General features: G+C 41.8%; 1 protein-coding gene across 1 annotated transcript in view; it reads right to left on the bottom strand.

The window, feature by feature from the left end:
* The window catches only part of MEIS2 (Meis homeobox 2), a gene marked incomplete at its 3' end in the record, with an annotated part of 201,479 nt that overhangs the window by 119,250 nt on the left and 62,059 nt on the right, over positions 1–20,170 (bottom strand). The gene's annotated exons all lie outside the window — the stretch shown is intronic.

Genomic DNA, 20,170 nt, shown 5'->3' with positions numbered 1-20,170 from the left:
TGCCAGCCGGGAAAGCCTTAGCAGGTATTTCTCAATGCCTTCAGGGTGGGGAACGGATTACCCCCTTAGGTCTGCTTAGGTCTTGGATCCAAGGGGCTTTGCTTCCTTATCGGGATCACTGATTTTAACTACAGACCTGAACAGATTGGGATAAAAGGAAACACAACTGCTGCAAAACTCTGGTTCTTTTGAACCATGAAAGTACCTAATTCAGAAACTTTCGGGAAATAAGTTCTTTTCTTTTCAAGAATGAGAATTTCACTTGCATCATGGTCCAACCTGTTATATGAACACCAGTCCACACTAAAGTAACTATTGTCAACATCTAGTGTAATGCTCTGCCAAGTATGAAGTCAGATCAGCTTCCTAATGCCCCCAAAAAATCATGTACCACGGGGATACCGAGATGAAGTAACACGCAGCCCCAGCGGGCACAGATTTCTGCTTTATGTAAATCAGAGCCTGTCATGGCATGCATGATTCACTGCTCAGGGTGTACTCTCCTGTGACGAATGAGTCCTGCTTAATTTGGCAGTGATTATGCGGATTGCTGGCCCTCTAAACCCCTTTGAACTTGTAATTGCTGCTGGTTTAAATAATGAACATTAAGGGGAGTTGGATTTGTAAAACTGTAGATAATTACATCTTTTTTCTCCCCCCGCTTTGTTTTGATGCAAGAGTATATTCACTCGCTCACACACACACACACACACACACACACACACTTCTAAGGCCACTGATCACTGTATCACGCCAGGCTGTGATCGAAATAAACCACAGTCTTGTTCAAGGGTTGGTCAGGGAGGGCAGATTTGAGGTGGCGGAAGAGGAGGAAGTAACAGGGGGAGCATCTGTGAGCTGTGCAGGAGGGAGATCAGAAAGGCCTGGATGCTGTAGGAGGGGAGGAGCAATGGTCCTCATGAATATTCATAGCTAGTCACATCTGTAGCAGGCTTGCTTTCTACCTTTTTTTCCCCGTGCAGTGCAACATAGAACACTCGTGCAAACAAAAGGAGGGGATTCTGCAGCTTCATCAGCTCCAGATTTGCTCATGGCGGTGAACTTTCTTTCTCTGTGCTTTTCCAATTCTACTTATGGATTTAAATTTTTTTAAGTATATAGCAGGAGATGTGTATATCCTTTCCTTCTACCATGAAAGAAAAGCACCCCAGCCCCACAGTCAGGAGTTGGAAGAAATCTGTTACATAACACATGGATGACTCCAAGTCAGTCTTCCTTTCCTCCTTTGCCCTACAATTGGTCAAATCCTCCAGTATCCTTTGATCCAGAAAATGACTAATTTTGATTTTATTTTGAGAAAAATTAAATGTTATTGATAGGGGACAGGAACCAAAGTTCGCCAAGTCAGGAAGCTGCTACCCTCCCAGAAACAACAAAGAATGAATGATAAATTTAGCAGCCTCGTGTTCAGTTTTCAAACAACGCTACTGAGATTTATAGCTTCGCTGCTCCCATGGCAAACTAAGCTGTTCACAGAAAGCTATCTGCTTTTGATTTCACTCTGTTTTCTCCAGTTTTTGTTCTTTTTCCTATATGCAGTTTTTTTAACTCTACATTTTCTTTTTCCTGGTGTGAGCCGAATATCAAAGGCCAGTGCTATTGGTAAGCATCCAGCTTGCAAAAGCCACTCAATGGGATGTTATCAGAACCTACATCACACCATGGCAGACAGTGATTAATAGCAACTGTATCAACGGCAGCAACTTTTCCAAAAAAAAAAAAATAATAAAGCCTCTCCAGCAGCTGATAAGGGGGTCAGTGAGGTAAAAATAAGAAATGTCTACAAGAACCCAGGGCCCAAAAATGTTCCTGGAGAGTACAGTACCCTGGGATTGTGTTTGACAGAAAGAAAAAAGAAATTCCTACTATTACGCATATAATAGAAACCTTTACCTTTAACTAAGTCAGTTATACTTAAAACAGCTACACATTAATTTAAAATGAAATCTGTGTACAACTGTGGAATCATTTTATTGATGTAATGGTGTCCCCCAAAATAACTAGCAGATGGATTTCCACCCCCTCAATGAAACACTGAAACAAATTGCAGAATTGTCAAAATTTTATCGTGAAGGCACACACTCTATAAAAAGGTTGATTTTAAATGAATTGTAAATTTGCTTCATTGCACAATATTTTTCTAAAATTATAACCGGAAAGTATTCTCTGTTTAATTTTTTAGCATATCCTTTCACAAAACACATCTGTTGTGAAGTATTTCTAATTTGTGCTAACTGCTTTTTAACAAACACACAGTTGTCACTATGCCATCTAATGTTATTGGGGCAAAAAAGTACATTCTCCTTCATTCTCTTCATAATATGAATTTTGAGCTGTTTTCGATGAGGCAGACCAATAGAAAATAACACAATTATCTTAATTCCGGATGTAAGTGACATATAGGAGATTAAAGTAATGAGGAAGGATGGAAATAGAGTCAAACCAGACAAAGACAACATGGCTGGAGGTGGCCAAAACTGGGGAGAAAGAATGAACATATACAGAAAGCTTGCCAGATTAGGTCTAATTATTAGGAAGGGAGTAAGAAGATTAAGAAAGAAAAATAGCACTAACTAGAGTATGTCACAAGGTTGGCCAACCATAGAAAGGATGGAAGGTAGGATGCCCTCTTAGCTTTGAAGAGTGAAAAGGGAGATTACCTAGTTATAGTCCAGCATTATTCCCCATTTATTTATTTATTTATTTATTTTTTTTTTTTGTGGTACGCGGGCCTCTCACTGCCGTGGCCTCTCCCGCCGCGGAGCACAGGCTCCGGACGCACAGGCCCAGCAGCCATGGCCCACGGGCCCAGCCGCTCCGCGGCACATGGGATCCTCCCAGACCGGGGCACGAACCCGTATCCCCTGCACCGGCAGGCGGACTCTCAACCACTGCGCCACCAGGGAGGCCCTCCCCATTTATTTTTATCCCACACCCCTCTTATGTGTTTGTGGTTAGTTCTTTCTGGGGAAGTGGGATGGTACAGTGTTGAAGACAGAGATGAACCAATGACACCAAGAATTCTGAAGTTATTTCACCTTCAAAATAATTTTGAAAATTAAAAAAAAATGTTTCCCCCTTAAAGGGCCAACATAATAAGAACTAACCTTCCCCGGTATTTAATGCAGACCATGTGATACATGCTTTGCCCATGCATTATCTTCTTTCTGTATCCTGACAACCCTGGGAGGAGGAATTATTATTATCCCCATTTGACAAAGGAAGAAACTGAGGCTGTTTAAAGGTTAAATAACTTGCCCAAGGCAACTAAGCTAATGAGACACTGAACCCTTATCCAAGCTTTCAATCTCTCTATGATCACTGAGTATTTTCTTTATATTTGGAATAAAAAATCTACACAAGCAAAATATCTTGCATGGTAACCTTCATGGACTCATAGAGAGCAACAAAAAACAATTATTGGATCTAGCCTGTATCCAAATGAGTCACGGGATATTTTTTTCACTTCTTCACAGTTTAGTGCCTTGTATATATGCTTTAGAAGAGAGAAGAATGTGCCTATCTAGCCAATAAAGACTCACATCATCTAATTAGTGTTTTAGCCTTATTATCTTATGCGATTTCAATATAATAGGCTTATAATCTAAACTTTCCAAAGTAGTGTTGATTTTTGCAGAAAACATAGATAATAACCATATACGCAAGTTCTTATTCATTAACACAACTAAATTGTGAGAATAACATTATACTTGTGTAGACCAATTTTTAGTCTGAGTATAAAAGGCAATACATTATACAACTGGAATTTGACTTCTTGAAATACCCAAGAATCCACAGGCTTTTCATCCATCCATTCATTAACCAGTAAATCTATTCCCAAAGTTCCCTTATCATGTACCAGTACAACAGAAGAAATTTATGTCATCAGGATGGAAAGATGATTACAATTTGCTTTTAGATATCTCCACCAATGTCAGGAAGTGAGACATATATAATACAGAACTTCAAATCTATGCTTCTTTCCTTAAAAATGGGCCAGGGAATGGAGAAGGAAGTCTGGAGTGCTGTGGCCCCACCTGCCATGGTTAAGCAGATTCAGATGCTTGACTATCCCAAGCATCACCCAGCAGGCCAGATCAGATGCTGAGGGTCCCACATTACATAAACTGCAGCTTCAAGCTGAGGGGACCATACTCAGAACACCGCCGGCTATAATTCATGTCCTGGTGTGAGAGGTGGAGGAAGAAGGGAAAGATTAACTCTTGAGTACCAGTACTCAGTTCAAGGCACTGAGATAGGCTATTTCACATAGTCTATTTAATCCAGCTCCCCTCCCACCCAGACAATCCTACTCATTTTACAGATGAAGAAATTGGAGATGTTGAAAACTTTGCCCAAAGAAACAGTGCTAGTAAGTGGCCTCTTGTGAATCAAACTGAAGTCCTGCCCACAAGTCTGGTCTGTGCTGACACTGGCCCTCCCTACTTCACCCCTGCCTGTAGGCAGTGGAGGCAGAAGGACTCAAGGGCACTGGGCAAGTCACTATCAAAACTTTACATCGGGCTTCCCTGGTGGCGCAGTGGTTGAGAGTCCACCTGCCGATGCAGGGGACACGGGTTCGTGCCCCGGTCCGGGAAGATCCCTCATGCCGCGGAGCGGCTGGGCCCGTGAGCCATGGCCACTGAGCCTGCGTGTCCGGAGCCTGTGCTCCGCAACGGGAGAGGCCACAACAGTGAGAGGCCCGCGTACCGCAAAACAAAAAAACAAAAACAAAAACAAAAAAACTTTACATCTATTTTTTCCACTGCCCCTCTTCTTATTCATCACCCAGCTGTGTCAATGGAATAAGCGCTCTATCTACAGCACACAAACGACGATTTTACATGAGGATTTGGAAGCAGTATTTTGTTATAGAATCATCACAAATACCACTTATTCAGTTAAACTGCACAGCATCAAGGAACTTAAAGGACCCTCTAGATGACTCATGGGGATAAACTGAGCGCCCCATAGAGAAAATAAAATCTCAGGTTTGTGCACGTGCATATGGCACTACAGAGGGCAGGGGGGCGGGCCGGGGAAGACAGCTGCACACGGTGAAGGGCAGGGCCCAACAACAGGTCCTGTCTTAGGTGCTGCCAGGTTCATTCCAGTCACTCACAGCATGGATTTCAGATATATTCCAAACAGAAGTGACAAAACCCAAAACCACAGGAGCAAACACTGGCTTTCAAGTGCTGTGGGAACACAGACATTTGTTTAAGTAACCACTGTTTTAAAATTGCATACATAGTAACACCAAAATAAACAGCTTGCGATGCTGTTTATTTTAAGATACACAATAGTAATGTAAAGTGTGGCGTGCCCCAGATCCGGGGAGCTGGAACATAATTTACAGTTGTAGAGAGCCCTAGGAGGACTCAACCACACGCCAGGACGGGCTACTTCCTGATTAGATAACAGTGAAGGTCAGAACGCATTGCTTTTCGTGCTGCAGAGAGCAAACAAGCCACCACAAAGACCCCACTCCTCCTGCTTGCTGTGAATTATGAATCGAGTCCTGGGGAGCGTGGGGTTTGCCAAGTCTCTGCTACAAAGCTCGTATTAATCACAGGTCCCGAAGAAGGGTCAGGAGCACAGCCTGACCAACCAGGGAGGGAGCCTGCCCGCCGACCTCAGTTCCCCCAGTCCCTCCCCTCCCTGATCTAAACACCGCGAGGAAGGGAAAGAGAGAGGGGGAAAAACATCCTGAAGATACACAAGCTGGTTGGGGCGCCGGAGCATATGTAAAACCGAACTCTAAGGAAAAACCGCTAGATCAAACAAACCTTGAGCCTGATCAAAATAGGAACCCAGTCTGTGGTTTCCTTTAGCCGACTGAGCAGTCGTCCCCATACCTTCCTTGCTCTTCTTTCCCTCCTCCGTCCAGATGCTTCAGGGAAACATTTCAGGAATCGTTGTTTGGGTTTCTCTACTTCAATCTTCCACCGTAACCTAGAGAGCCTTCCAAGCCAAGGTCTGCTATCCTCAAGGCACGACTCTTGGCCACCTGGTCCTTTGTTTTGTCTCGCCACATCCTAAGTTAACTGGCTCCTTTGCCCTTGCCCTCACCTGCTGTGTCATGGAGTAAAAATAACTTTGATCTTTTCCACAAACATAACTTCCATATCCTTGACTTTCTGAAACTTGAGTTTGTCCTGAAATATTGTTTCCCTAAAAAACTCTCTGCCATGGACTGAACTGTGTTCCTGCAACATTCATATGTTGAAGCCCTAACCCTGACTGTGACTGGATTTGAAGACTGGGATTTTAGGAGGTAATTTAGGTTAAATGAGGTCAGAAGGGTGGGGTCCTAATCTCGTAGGATTGGTGGCCTTATAAGAAGAGGAAGAGCCCTCTCTCTCTCTCCCCCCACCCCCCCACACACACTATGGAAAGGCCATGTGAGGACACAGTGAGAAGGCAGCCATTTGCAACCCAAGGAGAGCGCTCTCACCAGATACTCATGTTGCCAGCATCCTGATCTTGGGCTTCAAGGCTCCAGAACTGTGAGAACATAAATTTCTGTCATTTAAACCCCCCAGTCTGTGGTATTTGTTATGGCAGCCTGAACTGGCTAAGACTCTCTCCCACTGAAGTAACCCATTTTTCCTCTTTACCAGTCCCTCTGGAATCAGGGAAGAGAGGCCAGACTGTTGACTTTCCCCATTTCTCTCTCATTCCCTGCTCTCAGTGCCTGACCTAAGACTTTCCACTCACTTTTCTCATGAAGTTCACAGCATTTGCTGCCATTCCTCTCCCCTGCTGTGGAGAATGCTGACCTCTAAGCCATTTTCACCTTCCCCAGTGGCTTCTATACACTCTAGAATGTTCCTCTTCCCCCTACCACTTGCCTCTACTTTTGAAGGCTTCAGTATATATGACAAAGGCCTTTCTAATATTTTGCCTCTCTTCATTCCAATGTCATTCATCTCCACTTCCCCAGCCCTGGATTTTGTCAAGCAGAGATACTGCATTTCCAAGATCACAGACCTTAAAATGTTCCTTCCCTGCTTCTCTGTTCTCCCTCTTAATCTTCATTTGGACTTGCAGCCTCTCAGTGGGATCCCTGTGTTCTCAGTGTACTACCACACTTTATTAGCCCTCTACCCAGCATGGCTCTTTATTAAAATAAAATTTATTGTCTTGTAGTATAAGTACAATGCACATTTTATAGACAATTTAGAACATATGGATAAGTATAAAGAAGAAAGTTTAAAAAGTCACCCAGATCTCAGTACTCAAAGATAATCACTGTTAACGTTTTCATTTGTTCTTCTATGCATATATCCTCAAATATTTTCTTTTCCAAAACTGTAGTCATATCATGCATACTGCCTTATCTGTTTTACTTCACCTGGTAAGATACTGAGAGATTTTTCCATATCTCAAAGTATTTTTGAGAACATAATTTTTAATGATTATATAATATTCCACAATATTCCATAATGGAATGTTAGGGAATATTCAATGTTTTATTATCATAAATAATATCTTTATATACAATTTTGCTTAATTTTTATATATATTTCTTATTACTTCTTTATCATAAACTTCTAGAAACTAAATTCCTGGATTAAAGGATAAGAACACAGTTTTAATAGTAATACATATTACCAGTTTAAATTCCAGAAAGAATAAGCCAATATTTATAGTCATTATTAAGCCAGATATCTCCTTCCACTCTGAACAGTGCTGAACACTAATTTTTTTTAGTTTTTCTTAATTTTATAAAAAAAATTTCTTACTAATTTAAAAATTAATTTGGTTACTAATTACCTTGAAGATTTTTTCAAATGCCTATTGGCCATCTGTATTTCTTCTTTTGTGAATGGATCTATTCAGCTGTGCCTTTTTATCTACTGTACTTTTTTCCTTATTGATTTGTACACCATATCTATTAAGGACACTAACCCTTTGCCTGTTATATGATGTACATATTTTTGCCAGTTTAATGTTTGCCTTTATTTTGTGATGTTTTCTTAACATTCAAAAGCTATTAATTTTTATTCTTGTTTTATTAAATCAGTCACCATTTTTCTTTATAATTTCTTTGCTTTTGTGCTCTGAAAGGATTTCACTAAATAAAGGAAAGAGAAATAGTTAAATCTACTTCAAAGAACCCTTAAATGCAGAACTTATTTTGATGTTTTTTTCAAAAATAGTTAAACCACTAACCAAAAACCATTTTTTGAATTACTCTTTTTTTCTCAATTGATTTGAAGTGATGCCCTTAAAATTAATAAATATCTCCATATATTTGGATTAAATTGTGTATTCTTATTTTGTTCAAATGATCATTCTGCCTATTGTGTTAGCCAGCACCACACCTTGTAGCTTTATAATCTATTTTAATAACACTCAGTGCAAGACCGTCCTCATTTTTCTTTTCCAAAAATATCTTGACGTTTCTTAATTGTTTCATTATTCAGATGAACCATAGAATCCTTTTTCAGGCACAATCCAAGGAAAGAATATCTCGTGGGAATTCTGACTTATTAGTCAGCCATTTAAAGAATTCTCTAAGTAAAACCCTCCCTCTCACTCATGCTGTCAATCCCAGGCTTAGATTTTTCCTGTTGTCTCCTTTTGCCCTCTTGTTCCTGGGTTCCTGAGCTCTGCCTGGGAAAGGCTGCAATGAGGTGGAGCAGGTCCATTCCAGCCTGGCCCAATTTGCTCGAGGCCACCCTGCTGTGTCTTCCTAATTCGCTCTGGAGCTCTGGATCACACTTTCCACAGTTCCTACTCATCCAGTTAGAGAAGCTCTTTTCTCAAGTCCCTCAGCTTTCTTCCTACCCTTTATAAAATGTGCCTGCCTCCTACCCACCTTTCTACCTGTGTTTTGACCCCACCTTCATTGGCTTCCTCTTGAACCTTGGATTATCCACCGTCATTCTCTTCACCCCCTCCCCCCCACACACTGCCTCTCCCAACACCTACACCTCAGTTTCTCTCCTCAGGATCCTTTCCCACCGCTGATGCAACACCTGATTCACCTGATCCGCCTCTGCTGATAAATGCTGCCACCCCTACGCACAGTCCCCTGTTCTTCCTTTGTTCCCTTCCAACTTTGCCTGCTCACTCCTCGGTCCCGTGGAATTCAGAGATAGACCATGACTCCCGAGTGCCAAATCCAAAGGCTTATTTTTAGCTAATATCATTGCCCTTGATCTTTCTACAGAATCTACTTCCTCTACTTTGAAACTCCTCTCTTCATGTGATCTGATTATGCTTCTACCAATCTGCTTTCTTTATCTCTGTTCATTACCTTCTCTCTTCCTCCCTTTAAATGTAGTTTTTAAAAAGATTCTATCCTCAAATCCCCTCTCTCTGCGCTCTCTTCCTTCCTTACCTTTATACAATGCCATGGTTTCAAGCACTGCTTCTACAAAGATCAGCCCACACTCTGAAACTGCAGTCTCATCATTTCTAACATCCACAGAGTTTTCTACCCAGGTATCTGGCTTATGTGTCTAAACCTAAGGCCTCAGTATACCTTTCCGAACTTTCCCCCCTATTCTCCCATACATATTCTATGCTTCAGCCAGAGGATTCTGTCTTAAAAGCTGTAGCATCCACAAATCTCTGAATGTAGAATCAAATGTAGCCTGATTTTAGCACCCAGATTGAAACTATCTTCAAAAAAAAAAATAATATTCCCACTAGTCTCTGGCTGCAATGAGATAATTCTGTGTCTCTCACAGGATTGCACCTTCTTTAGAGTGGGCCTATGAGATTGCCATTTTAGAGATGTAAAACTGCTCATTCTCACCAGGATGAAAAGTGGCAAGCTGGTGAACCCATTAATTCTCAGGATGAAAAGTTTATGAATAAAGAACAAAGATGTCCAGACCTCCAAGGAGGTGGTCCCAAAGTTATAATAACATGAGCATGAATAAGCTTATAGTGAGGTTAGTTTGCTATCACCTTGTTCTTTCTCTTAAGTTTGAGTTTATGCAATTTCAAAAGGTACTTTGACTCATGATGTCACTAACACTGTGCCACAGTATGAATGGTGCACAAGATCTTTTTCCCTTTTCCTTGTATGTATCATGCTAACGGTAGGATTTGATCCTCATTCCAAAACAGACTTAGGTCTAAAGAAACGAGTACAATATTTTTCTTTGAAGAGTGTTTCACCCATATCCAAGTTCAGGTTTCATGGAGCTAAGACAGAGCAAATTAATTATTTCAGTGGATTATACGAAAACCTTCATGAAGAACATTTTATACTTGCAGAGCTTTCTGCTTTTTTCAAAGGGCTATTTCTAATCTCAGCTAACCCTCAAAACAACAAGATGAGAAAACCAGCACTCAGAAACTTAACTGACTTGCCCAAGATAACTCAGAGAGCAAAAGGCTGACTGAATTGCTCTGAATGCTGCTACCTCTGGTATATTTATACAGTCTTATAAACAGGAGGAATTTCTTTCTCCCTGCCCTCAAATGTTTGTTTGTTTTTGTAGAGCACAAAGAATTAACAGATTGTCCTCAATATCTAAAGGTAAGAAAAGCACTGATTCGGTGATGAATTCCAAACATTTCCATTGTCTGCTCCAATCATGCCGAACCATAGATTCAGGAGAATTTAAGCAGCCCCTTTCTATTTAACTGATTATATATATTTCAAATAAGCAGGGGGGTATTTGCGATAGACACTGATAAGAGAGTATAAGCATGTACGAACCAAAGAGAACTAAATCACACTTTGCTTTAAACTTGCTCTGGGAAAAAAAAAAAAAAAGTCCAAACTGTTTTGAAAGGATTCCCAGGCTGGTAACAAAGGTCATATTAAAAACTGATGCCTTTCCACACGGTCATATTTGATTATCACTTAAGTGGTTCACCAGCAAACATAAAAGCATCAGGATTAAGCGATACGAGGGGTCTTCATCAAAGTGCCATCAAGTAATCGGTGGGATTTTGCCACATGGGTCTAAATTTATGGTTTCCTAGAAACTAACGCAAAAACTAAACTGAGCTTATAACTGACTAATAATGATTTCATATGGCCCATGCATTCTTTTCTTACCACTTTTTTTTTTTTTTAATTCACTGAGAGGCAGGGTTTAAAACAAGTGTAACAACTCACGAGCTGCCTGCAGGTATCTTGAAACACTGAAATGGAAACCGTAGCTTTTCACATGTCACCGAATTTACAGGGAATAATCCAGCATTCACATATTCTATTTGATAAAAGCCTTTTTCTTTTTGAAACACTAGTGTAGCACCACCCCCAGTACACTTGGGTTGTTTATTGTTGGCTTATGACAGGGTCACACCAGGTGTCCCAGGGCAAGAAGTAAGCCATTTTACAATTGTAGGATGACCAGAGTTACGGGATTACCCTTTTCTAAACTATTAGTAATGGAATCACCAGATGTTTCCAAGTCAAAATTAATTCTGGAATACTTGTGAGTGTAGGGGAATGATGCAAGAAGTAAATATGTCTAGATAGTTATAATCAGATAACTGAAGTACTAAAATTAAGAGCAGCAACAAGATTTGGTGCTGGGATTAACAAGGGTAGATCTCCATTATCTGGCTATGTGAGGCAAATCGAGTATCAGTAAATTGAGGGTCAGGGTGGTTGGAAGAGGGCTGATTAGTGGCTCATGTTAATTTCCTCTAATGCTCAGAATAACTACATAATATTCTCTTCACTTTTTGTCATCACAGAGTTCTGCAATAATAGTCTCTTGAGTTGTAATTTTTCTTTCTGTGGACAATCAAGTCAGAGTTAACAAATATTCATATTATCTATTATAACCAAGAAGTAAAAGTATAGTTTAAGAAAAATTATCTGCCATTATATTGTGATTTGACAACTTATCCACTGTTAGATAAAAACAACTTAAATCAGTTCTGGCAGATTTGGGACTTGGCAGTTCAAAATATGAATAGCAAATGTAAAAGCATGAAAATGGCATTACTATTATGTGTTAAGAGGATAATACACCTTTAAAGGGTGCCAGTGATTACTCTGCATACTGTAAACAACTGCTGCCAATCAACTGAGAAAGTGGAGCACGTCACTGTAACGTGGCCAATTCCATTCACCCAACCTAAGGCTTCCTACCCAAGTCACTATTTCTTAATGGGAGCAGTGGGGCTGGATATCATCTTTGCACATCATAATCTGTTTCAAATTGCAAAAGCAGACTACAGCACAGAGAAGACAGGGCATTTCCAGGAGTCCTCTGAAATCTGTGCAGTAACAGTGTCTAAAATCAAAATGAATCCTGAATGTTCAGGGTCACTTTACGACCCTATCCTGCAGCAAAGCTGAGGGACAGCGAGTGTTCTCATAACCTAGACGAACTGGACTTTAATTCCCCACAACTCCACCTCGCCACAGAATACACTTGCAAACTGTAGTCATGTGGAATGAAGAAATGGAAATTTTCTCTATGATCTGAATGAATATTCACGGGTTTCACTAAACAGCATTTAATGTCACTCTATTCTTGGAGTTTTTAAATAGCTGAATATTCAGATATGCACACGCCTTCTATTTTCTTTTATTCAAGGGTCCTCAATTCTCCATCTCCTTGAATTCCTTAACGTATTTTTAAACAATTAGAGTGATATTTTATGAAATTGGGTGCTAAACTTTGAGCTAATAATTACTTTAGTTTCTTTTTGATGGTAATTTAATAAGCATTTCATTCTTCAATCTTCTCCCTCAGTTACTTACCTTTTAAAATGTGTCCGTCAGCTCGTAGCTCATAATCTGGGACTTAATTTTCTAAGTCTATCTCAGATGAGATCAGTGGGATTGTCTGATATACTTTTTGAAATGTCCTGACCAGATGTGTTTGCATTGAGGAGACCATACATCTCATCACCTCCACAAAAGGCCACTGCTGCTGTCACTGTACTGGGGACTTTACCTCAAAGTCATTCAGAATGTGGACAAAGGCTGCTGAGTCCCAAACACAGCAGGCTTTCACATGCAGAACCCCTCATAATCCAATTCTAAATACCAAATTGGGACTGCGAGTAAAAGGTTATGACACAGCAGCATGCATTTTTTTTTCCCCTCAAGAGAGACAAAGTACATTTAGTTGCAATTTCGTTTCTTCTAGAGGAGTTTCTGGGATTCAACATAACATTAAATTTTTGGCCTGTCTCTTTAATTTGAGAAATTGTAAAAACGACGACAGATGGCACACAGAATTGACTTCTGTCCTCTATTCTTTACTGAAGAAGGGAGTGCATGGAAACTTTGATAAAGGCAGAAGCTACAGTATGCAGGTCGCTATGAAAATTATCTAGTGGCTCGTTGGACAGCTAGGATCAGATCGTTCAGGCTTTCTTTTTTAGACATTCTTGAAAGCCAACACTGTTGTAGGTTGCCAGTGATGATCACAGCCCCGACGTCCAGTACCCTCCTGTCCCAATAAGAACATGACGGATGTGCCATTAGCTCTGAACCTCGGCAACCTCTGAAATTACCACTCTTCCCACCCCAATCTCCAGCCCCCACCCCTCAAAATCATTATGAAATAGGAAGAACACTCAAGCTTACAGTTAATTGGAAACATTGCAAGAGAAGAGGAATGCTTAGGACAGCATGTCCACGGGAAAATAAATCACCCAGCATTGTTATATAATGCATTGTGACATCATTTCCTAAAATTAAACAGAGATGACACCAATTCAGCCGATCTCTAGTATAAGGTTCCATTCAAATAATTCACAGATGTTTTCTCCTGGCAAGCAGGAAAACAATGCGAAGGCTAAGGCTATGGGCGGCCTCACTTTGCTACATGTTTGCGGGAGGCTCTTTCTGCTGGTGTTTTTCAGCTGTGTGTTCTGCACAGGCATTTCCACACAAGCATGTCTCAGCTCATGAGCCCCACTTGTATTCCGTGCACATCTGTATCCCTGAATATGAGAAAGGCCATCTTTCACTGTGTAAGTAAGGCCAACATTTTATATTTGGGATTAATTTGGCCCATAGCAAGTAGTATTAAAGTAGACAGATCTCAGAATCATGAGGGCACTGATTTCCAAGTAGAAATAACTAATGTCCTTGAAATACTGATTCAATTTACCATTCGAGGCCCTTAAAAAGACATCTAATGATGGAAATTATCACAGTGTCTCCATGGATACCCTTGTGGAAATGGACAAGTGGAGAAACTGGGGTAGAGGAGAACGAGGAAGGCTGTACTGCGTCTCTCACTCATGGTGAGTTCATGAGGTACCAGAGGCCTCAAGCTGCTGGAGTCCCAAGCACACAACCAAAAACCAAAGTACTCGACTTCATGCAGCACATTAAAGTTTACAAACTGACTACATCATCTGGGCCTTGCAGCAACCCAACCAGCTAAGTAGAGCACATATTTACTCTTTTCATCTTGTAGGTCTGGAAATAGGTTCAGAGGTTGAAGAGCTCACCCACGACCACAGAGCTAAAACCCAAGCCTAATTTCACATCCAGTGACCCTTTTTAAAAACCCACACTGTGGGCTTCCCTGGTGGCGCAGTGGTTGAGAGTCCGCCTGCCGATGCAGGAGACACGGGTTCGTGCCCTGGTCCAGGAAGATCCCACATGCCGCGGAGCGGCTGGGCCCGTGAGCCATGGCCGCTGAGCCTGCGCGTCCGGAGCCTGTGCTCCGCAACGGGAGAGGCCGCAGCAGTGAGAGGCCCATGTACTGCAAAAAAAAAAAAAAAAAAAAACCCCACACTGTGCTGTCTCTCAGAGAGCCCAGACTCTGGTACTCTGAGGAAGCGGGAGACTATAAATGCTATTCACGTACTGGAATCCTTATGGGGAAGGGGAGTTTCTCTACCAAAAGGAGGCCCCAGCTGAGGCATTCTTAACCATTTCACTGCCAGTTTCTTTTCTACCTCCCACCCCCATCCCAGAAGGCTCACCAGGATGCTCTGGCTTTCCATGGGCACCAGGACTCTCTGATGCGATCACCTAACACCACTGGGCAGCCATCCAATGTTTACATGGCTCTGGAAGGTGGAGGTTAGACTATATTCTCTCCTGCCGAGGGGCCTTTGGGACGTGTCTGGCAAAGCTAGTCTCTCCATCTCACACAGTCCCAGGAAAGTATGTGGTAATTTTGGTTGCCCAGTTCAACTGGTCAAAGTCTCCTGATAGCTATTCAACTAGATTACAAGACAAAATTATAGTTACTTTATAGTATGTACTTATTAGAAGAGCCAGGCATGGAGCTGAATGCTTTACATTGTCTCATTTAATGCCTGCAACGTTGGTTCTAAAATTATCCCCATTCTACAGATATGGAATATTGAGGTCAAGAGACCTCAATGCTCAAGATCAAAAAGCTACTGGGGGGCTTCCCTGGTGGCACAGTGGTTGGGAGTCTGCCTGCCGATGCAGGGGACACGGGTTCGTGCCCCGGTCCGGGAGGATCCCACATGCCGTGGAGCGGCTGGGCCCGTGAGCCATGGCCGCTGTGCCTGCGCGTCCAGAGCCTGTGCTCCGCAACGGGAGGGGCCGCAGCAGTGAGAGGCCCGCATACCGCAAAAAAAAAAAAAAAAAGCTACTGTGTTGCAGACTCCAGGCCCCGTGCTCTTAACCTTGACACTGTGTTGCCTCATTGAGAAAAGAAACTGTCTGGATCTGTACAAGACGAAGAGAACCAGTTAAAAGGCAAAATGGTCTAGTCTCACCCCTCTCTCTCTCTCTCTTTCTCTCTCTCATTCTCTCTTCTGTGTGTGTGTGTATACACATATACAATACAATAAAAAGTTTGAGATGACTAGGTTGACTGTCATATGGTCTTGAATTCACTGGAGAAGAAACAAGTTTCTCTACGTAACATGGAGCTGTATTTACTCTGGGTGTATTGTCTCTGTAGGACAATATACTTTAAAACACATTTTCATTACTCTGAAGAGACCTTTACAAAATCCCACGAACAAACTCTAATAGGCAAGGAGTGAAACTGGTGAACACACCTGAGAGGCACGCTTCATTCCACTCCCTTTAGAGATATGGAGACGGGTGAAGCATTTTGCCATGAACAAAGGGCAGAGTTTTTAGAACCTGCATCCAGCAGGCTGCATGATATTATATCACTTTAAAATAAATTTGCTTCTGATTCTGTACACATAGCTTTGAAAGAAGTCCCACATCCACCAAGGGTGAGCTTTATCCCTATGTTTTCAAATAAGAAAATCTTTAGTCAGAAACGGGTACGAGCAAGTGTGTCTTTGTGTGTGAGCACTTCCTGTTTTCATCCCATGATCAAATATATTCTTTGCAACACAACTAGGGGAGCTCTTGAAGGTGGCAAGAGAAGTGCCTGAGAAAAGAAGGTGCCTGAGAGCCTAATTGAGCACACTAAGGGCTTCTTGGCGTGGAGGAGTTTTTCATGGTTAAGAATAAACCGTCAGCCCGGGTATTATTTCTTGCTGTTTCTTTCTTTAACTATCTTTGAAGTTAAATAAAAACAGTTGTAATGGCAGGCTTACTTTTATGATATCATAATCTCCATGTGTTAGGGAAAAGAATATACTTCCCTAGGATTTCCCTACGTTTTTTTGCCATTGGGTACTTTCCAGCAAAAGCACATACATTCCAACAGATTCTTTCTTCGATCTTCACTAGATTTCTTAGTCTGAGAAGCCAGGCAGAGCCGTCCACCAGTAGAAGAGGGGGGTAACAGTAACACACGATGCGTCTGCTAGTTGAATTTCTAAAAACTATTTGCATGGATTTATTTCCTTAAAATTATCGTGAGCCTTTAAATATTTATATGAATTCATTTCCTTAAAATTATTGTGATGTTTAAAGGACATTTTTGAAATTGGTAGTTAGAAACTACAAACTAATTATTTAGCTTCAGACTAAGCAAGTTCAAAGTGCTTAACTCAGACTATGGAAATTCCTCAGCTCATCAAAGAGTTTGGTTTTTTGAGGCCAACTTTGGATTTAGTTTAAATATTTTCCTCAATATTATCGATTAGCTGTGAGTTTATTACCTTTTCCCCTAAAGCTGGTGGTGCACAGGAATTTGAGAGATTGTTTTAACTGTTACAGTTGTAGTGGAACTTGTTCTTCCAAGAAAACTGAAGGTTAATGATTTTTGTCATATTGAGACTAAGACTTAACAATTGCTACAGTTGGCCTTTGTTGAGGTGGGGTTCTTTTCTCCCTGGGCCTTTTGAGGTATTCAGAATAGGTGACAATAGCTTGCAGTTGAGAACATATGTAGAGAGACCCCTGTGGCTTATTGGGAAAAGTTGCTCCATGCTGGTTGGGTGTTTGGAAAAAAAAAAATACAACCAGAGTTCTTTTATGTTCTGCTAGTTAATGAATGCATGAATGTCAAAATGGGCCAATGGCCCATTCAGGGGGCAAATCCTCAGCAGCCCCCTTCTTTAAGAACACATCCTGAGATGCAAAATACATTTGCTTAACAAATTAAAATAATGAGATAATTCAATTAGCCTCTTTTTAAAAAAAGAAAGAAAAAAGGGTACATCAGGGATTATTGTAATACAAGAACAGGTCATACCGCACAAAAGGGAACAAACCAGTTTGAAATAATGTTAAAGAGACTAATAATGAAGGAATGCACATTGAATCATGCACTTGTAAAGAAATTTACATGAAATAATAATTTAGGCTACATCTATTTTCAGTGAGCTAGAGCCAACATTTCACTTTGAAAGTTGAAATTAATTAAATGACAGAAAAATATAGTGGGGCATCTCTATTTCCAAGGACTTCCTCACGCCTGTTAGTGCATGTAAGAAAAGGGGTCTAAATTAACATGTCATTAGTTAGGGGTCTCTATTCTTGGTTTCTGCGCTCAGAATTATAGCCGAGTAAATCTTTCAGCTCATTAAAGATTGGGAAGTAAAAGTTTTACAGAACCATCTTCATCAAAGTTACTGAACCTCTTCTCTGCAGTTGGGGTGACGTGGGGATGAAGAGGGAAGACGTTTTCAAAGAAAAAGCCCAGGAGAATTTCCTTACATACAAGGGAGGTGCAGAAAAGGCTGGGGAGGGGAGCAGAGAGACGGACTGAGAGACAAAGCCAGTGGAGAAAGTAATGAAAGGGGCATGATGTGAAAGAAGGTCATGGGGAGGAGAAAAAGAAAGCACTTAATGGAAAATAAAAAGGAAGGGGGGGGTACTGAGAGGAGAGGATGACCAGGAGTTTGGGGCACAGGGGTGCTCTGACTGTTCTCTGAGTGTAACCAACACACATGAGTGCGGGAAAGGAGACTGCAACATGCAGATCTGTTTGAAAAATGGGGGAATGGAAGGTCCAGAGAACTTGACTTAACTGAGGTTCGGGCGGGACACAGGAAAAGTGAACTCGAAATGCTGGTTTCCCGACTCCCCAGCTCAGGCTATTTGAGTTTTCTCTCCCCACTCCAAGGACAGGCATTAATTAAAATTTTCAGTTGGACAGAGAATTCTGCACAAAGCCTCATGCACGTTTATCTAGATGAAAGCAAGCTCGGGGTGGGGAGAAAGTACATAGTACACAGTACCTAGTGTATACTACAGCCACAGGGAGCACCCAGGAATCACCGGGCACACGCAATTCCTCGCCCGTGGCCACGGCGCACAGTGGGTTGAATCCAGGGCAGGGAGGTGGGAGATAAGACACAAACAGGGCAAGGCAGGAGGTCCAGCAGGGCTCTGGACACTCCGTGGGAGATTCAAGGCACAGACCTGAGCGGTGAAGGAGAGAGTTGGCCTCAAGAGAGAGGTGCAAAGTAAGTCTTCTCTATTCAGAAAGGTTGGGGGAGCAGGAAAATTTTAAAAACAAGTAAAGCAAACAGCACTTTGCTTCTCCATATTTCCACCCTTTGACACTGAGCATTTTGATGGCAGAGGCTGTGAGACTGATAGGCAACTGTTAAAGGTGATCGTGATTTTCGCAAAGTCATCATAATGTGGTAGAAGGAGCACAGAGCTGGGGACAAGAAAGGCTTGGGTCCTGGTTGCAGCTGGACCTTGGGCCAATCACTTCCTTTTCTGGGTCTGAGTCTCCTGGTTTGTCAACAAAGCAGGCAAATTCCCTAAGATCCTGCTGTTCTGTGAAAATACATGGGGATGTTGGCTTGGAAAGCAATCGTTGAAGTCTTGATTTTCAACCAAGGAAGGCCGAGCATGAAGGAAGACAGAGGGAGGAAGCCAGACAGGTGAGCTGCTGGTGGGAGAAGGCGGCATGCCTGCCATCCACTCGCTCCTACCCTGCCTTTCTTACTTGCTACTCTAACCAAACAAACCTTCAGTTAAAAATGAGAAACCCCTCCCCTCACACTCATTCGACTTCCAAATTAAAAACATTTTACAGGTTAGTAAATCTCCAGCTGAGGTGATGTAGCAAAGAACAGCTGTGAAGTAATTTTGATAATGATGAGAATAATAACCACATGGCAAGGTTCAGGGCTTTGCTGTTGCAGCTTCAGTGCTCCTGAATAGATAAAAGTGATTAAATACTCCTGATTATCCCTGACCAATATGTAATGGATTTACAGCCCTTTCAATTAGTCAGTATTTGCTTAGGACTCATTATTTTGTCTTTGGTTAAGTAATCAGCCCAGAGACTGCATGTTCTGTCTAATTCCTCTGAGCCCAGTCAGTGCAGGGCCCTGACCTTTGAAATGGCCATAGCTGCAAGGCAAGAATAACCACTGCCAAGGCAGCCTCGTTGGTTCTCCCAGCTAATCCCGACACCACCGGCCAGATCGATACACCTTAGTTTGCTACTAATGTCCTTACATCAAAATGGCCGATTTAGGAACGTGAATCTATCGCGTTGCCCTCCCCACCTCCCCACCGCTGCTCCTGGCCCACCCCTTGCCCTTTGTAGCTCTGCTACAAGAGCAGATCAGCTGCTACCACCATAAATAAAAGTGGAACCTTGTGCTGGACCCATGACACTGTAACTAATGTCATTCAGCATGGCAACCCACAAGCTGGATAATCAAAGACCTTCAGCTTTCAATGTGCTACTCTATTTTTAAGCATTAGCCTAAATAGAATGGCCTGAAAACAATCTCATAGCAAGAAACAGCCTCTGACATCTTCACCATTTTCCCAGAATTTCCAAATGAACAGTAAAATATGAGTGCCTAGTTCCTCTATAAAAATATGTTGTAATGTTTTTGTCATGAGGGTCTCAGAGTCAATGGT

This window comes from Hyperoodon ampullatus, assembly GCF_949752795.1.
Source record: "Hyperoodon ampullatus genome assembly, chromosome: 3".
NCBI lineage: Eukaryota > Metazoa > Chordata > Mammalia > Artiodactyla > Ziphiidae > Hyperoodon > Hyperoodon ampullatus.
Note: the sequence above shows the minus strand (reverse complement) of the source record. Positions and strands in the feature narration are given on the sequence as shown.